This window comes from Lissotriton vulgaris, chromosome 9 (genome assembly GCF_964263255.1).
Source record: "Lissotriton vulgaris chromosome 9, aLisVul1.2, whole genome shotgun sequence".
In the NCBI taxonomy this organism is placed as follows: Eukaryota; Metazoa; Chordata; class Amphibia; order Caudata; family Salamandridae; genus Lissotriton; species Lissotriton vulgaris.
In genome coordinates this window covers 460,774,191-460,778,853 of record NC_141697.1, presented here as the reverse complement: position 1 = coordinate 460,778,853, position 4,663 = coordinate 460,774,191, and positions in this window count along the sequence as shown.

Here is a 4,663-nt window from a genome sequence, read left to right as displayed (position 1 = left end):
CATCCAGAATACTTTATGAGGCCATCCAGCATGGAATTGATGGCCAGAAAGTCTTTGAAAAAAATGACCCTTGACCACCTAGTTAACAAGAGGTGGGGCTTGGAAAAAGCTAAAACCTCAGTTACGGATTACCAGCAAACTACCATCAATGAAGGGCCCCAACGGTTTCTCTTAACTCAACCGAGCTGTTAGGCTCGCATGTTATTGACCCGTTTCAGGCTTGGTACTTTTTCCCGCTTGACCACCTTTCCAGACTGTAATAACTGGTCAAGGGAGAACCTAATATGCCCATGTGATGATATTTCTGTTCAATCAAATAGTCATTGTATATTATTTTGTAAATTTTATACTGCACCAAGGGGGGGGGGGGTTCTGAAACCAATTTAAAGGGCGTGGGGGCATCACACTTGCAGACTAGCATTTATTAGGCTGCAACAGCTAGAAAACGATTCTGTTATCCATGCTGAATCTAGCTTTTCAAAACTAGCAATCAAGTTCAGAAATTCAATGTAAATAACCATGAGAACTAACCCTATTTTTAGACTTTCCTGTTTTTACTGGAACAATAAGATTTTTAATTTTGGTGAATGTTAAAATTGTACAATCTATAATTAATGTGTTAGGCACTTTTTAATGTATGCGTTTATGATTTCAATTCTGAATATCGAATAAAGCTTTTTGAATTTGAATTTGAAAAGGTATTTCAGTAAGTCTGTGGTGTTATCATAGCGTAAACAGGAAACTCGAGGGGCCACATTATCAAGAACGGCGATAACCTTATCGCCGCTTTAGTGGCAGGAAACTGCTGCTAAAGCGCCGATAAGGGGCTTGATAATATGCCCTTGTGAATTCCCATAGAAGCCCAGGTTCACACCAGAAGCTGGGCTTCTATGGGAAATCACAAGGGCATATTATCAAGCCCCTTATCACCGCTAAAGCGGCTATAATGTTATCGCCATTTTTGATAATATGGCCTAAGGTGTTTTAGAACAAGACTTGGCCAACCGCATCGTTTTTGCTCCTATCCCGTATTGTAGTCGATTATTATGATTGTTTTGTTTTACCGTGTACTGTTTCTATTTGTTCCTTTATCCCTGGACTCCCCTTCCCCCTTGTTATATATTCCACTGATTCTACTGTAAAGCGCTCTGAAAGCCTCACTGATCTGGTTCGGGCTCTATAAAACACTAAATAAATAAATAAATAAATAAATAAATAAAGACTGAAATGTTCTGAATAAATGAATAATAGCCCAATTCACAAAGGTAAACTGAGACAAAAACTTTACTACTCATAAATGCCCTTTGTGAATACTGAAAGTCGTAAAATGTGTCCTTTGCGAATCTGGGTCTTAGACCTTTGTCTTATTTCAACTTAAATTTTGGTCTCAGTTAGTCTTAAGACCAAAACATAAGTTAAACTGAGACAGAAGTCTAACTTTACTACTCGTTAAAGCCCTTTGTGAATACCAGAAGTCATAAAGTTAGACTTTCGTCTCAGTTTACCTTTGCAAATCAAGGCCTGTGTTTTTATCACGGAATGTGTTTGAATGTAGGGCTGATATATTGTGTTCCTGTGCTTCTATGCAGGACAAAATTATGAACCAATGGTGAATAACATAATTTAAAGATCCTGCTGAATAAGTCTAGCTTTCTTTCTAAAGAAACCTATATAGGTCCTATTGCTTGTGTTAAGGTTCCATGGGCTCAATAATACAGAGTTTAAAATTAAAAAGTGCAATAATTTAGATTTAAAATAAATTAAAAGAAATTAACATGCAAGCAAAAATAGAAGAAAATGCTTTAAAATAATGAAAATGTACACAGCTGTCACATTTGCACAATATAAGCCTTGACTGTCCTATTTATTGTAAAAAGTAATTCATTTGGAAATGTTAATACTAATTTTTTTGAGAATGAGATCATGTATAGTGAAGATATAACAAAAATGTGCTCTATAGACCATAAGATGCTATTTCATACTAAGGTTAACTTTTTTATTTTTGAAAATAATTTTTTTAGGTTTTATCAATAAAAGATTAACATTTTATAACAAGATTCACAGATTTTGTAGAAATGAGAATTCCAATAGAAGCCCATGTTGGGAACATGGGCTTCTATTGGAATTCTCAAGGGCGTATTATCAAGCCCATCATCGCCGCAGTTTTCTGCCGCTAAAGCGGCGATAATTTTAACTCAGTTCCTTGATAACATGCCCCTAATTTTTCCTTTTCAGGTCATGTAACTGTAAAATGTTTATATTTGGGGTGGGTGGAAAAATTCACTCCACTCATATAGTTGGCAGAATTTGTGAACTCCGTGCTCCAGGTGTAATGCTGAGTTAGCGCAAAATTCTGCCATCCGATGCATGACAATTGTTTTTCCTTTGGTGCGCGCTAGACCTGTTTTGGAGTGCCATTGCCAGCCCCCCAAGACTTCCAGATTGCTAGCGTGTGCGAGATTAGACATCCACTAGTGCAGCTTCCAGCCAACACAGCACATTGTTTGTGACTCTAGCAATCTCGTGTGTCCTAGACTGTACCTCAAGCAGATTCTTTTATCGAGAAGCAGCTAAATCTACTCAAAAAGTCATGTTAATATTCTACTCCAAGTTGTTTTTTCACTGCGAGAAGGCTTTTTTTAATTTGACTTTTTTTTCAGCAAGAAGGTAGTGCCCCAGAGACTCCAACTTCCTGTCCAGAAGGCTCATCCCAGTTCTTTGTCCTTCTGGTAACTTTTCATTTTGATTTGGAGCTGGAAGGATTACTCTCTTTGTCTGATGCATATATACCATTGGATTCAAGGGCATTGTTTTTGTGATATCACAGGCACAGGTGCTTGCAAAAACTGTTGTTTGTTTGATAGAGGGTATGCACCAATATTTATTTGTACTTTTATTCTGTTTTTAAAATGTATTGGGGCGAGTTACCTGCAGTTTCAGTAGGCCCGAGTTATTGTTTTACATTTAATTTTTGATCTTTTGCCAAGGAAAAGTGTTGCACAGTTCAATACATTTTCTCCATATTTGTTAATCAATTTGCAATATATTCATTTATTTTACTATGTGGCCTAGTCTGCCAATGGGGCCACTCTACCAGTATGCCCAATACTAGGCATGGGTGCATGAAACAACTGTTTCTGTGGTACATGTTGTTTTAAAACATCATTTAGGGCAGGGATGGCATTGGATTAAATAAAAAATGTGTCTGTAGGGCATTTTTTTCTACATAAAATGTATAGGTGGGTTAATATTTGATGCCTTGGAAGGATTGTACATTTTGTATAGCTCAATTATTTTTTGTTTTTGGCATTGCTGAATTAATGGTAGTGTTTTCTTCAGTGTTACCATGCCTACTATGCTCGCCAGTGAGTGTGTTTGTCATAGGCCTTCATTTGTCTTTTTTATCCATGCCGTGTGGCCAGGGGCCATTCTCTGTAGTTGGTGTCCATAGGTCTACATGTGCTCCTATGACTGTGGTTGTGCAAGACCTTCTGGAACCAATAGGAGCACATTAGATAACTTTGCCTACTAAATAAAGATAGAGTAGTCAATCTCCTGGAGGCTATGAAATTGGGGTCTGCGATGGAGCCATGCCCACCTTATGTGATATACATGGTCTCAACCACCATTGGCATGCCCCTTACTGTTCTATATAAAAAAAGTGTTGGTCACTGGAACTTATCCAGCAGTTTGGAAAAAGGCCACTATCTGCCGTTTATTCAGAAAACCTTCCTTAGATCCTGGCGAGACAAAAAATTATTGGGCAATATCTATGCTCCCTCTTCCTACAAAAATACTTGAGAAGGCTCAAAATGAGGATTATTATCCTTTCTGGGTGCAATTAATGTTTTGGACTAATTTCAACAGGGTTTTAGACCCCAACACTGCATGGAATCGACACTGTTAATAGCCACGGAAGAGATTCGTAAGCAGGTAGATCAGGAAGAACAGTCTGTGCTGATTCTGCTCGATCTCACAGCCGATTTTGATACGGTGAACCACTACATGCTCACCCACTTGTTATAAAGTATCTTAGCTCATTTCCCTCAGAGAGAGCAAAAAGTCTCCTTCAAATACTTTTTTTAGAGTCCATTTCTCTCCCCTGTGGGATTCCGAAGGTTCATCTTTATCACCTACTTCATTTAACATCTATGTTTCTCCTTTGATGAAACTAATTTGTCCATATTGGTTCGCAACTGTATCGTATGCTGACAACATTCAAATAGTGGTATCTGTGTCATCGGATATTCAAAAAGTTGCCAGCATTTTCAAAAACAGTCTTGAAAATATTGTCATTTGGATGCAGGAAAACTGTTTAAGAAAAAACTCAGATAAGACAGAAGTAATCCCTTCTGGGGTCAATACTTCCTTTTGTAATAGGACCTAGCAGCCTATCAATTTGGGATCTCTTTCCTGTCCTGTGCAGAAAGCAACAAATCTTGGAGTTCTATTTGATAAACTGTTGTGTTTTCAGATCAAATCAACTGGTTGCCTATTTGTGTTTTTATCCAATGGAAATGCGGAAAATGGTTGTGGCAGCTTTGGTGTTGTCTCCAATAGACTATTGCAATGTGCTATACCTCGGCACTCAGAAATGCCTACTTTTGGAGCTTCAATCACTTCAAAGCACAGCAGCGCATCTTTTGGGCATTACAAAATGTGC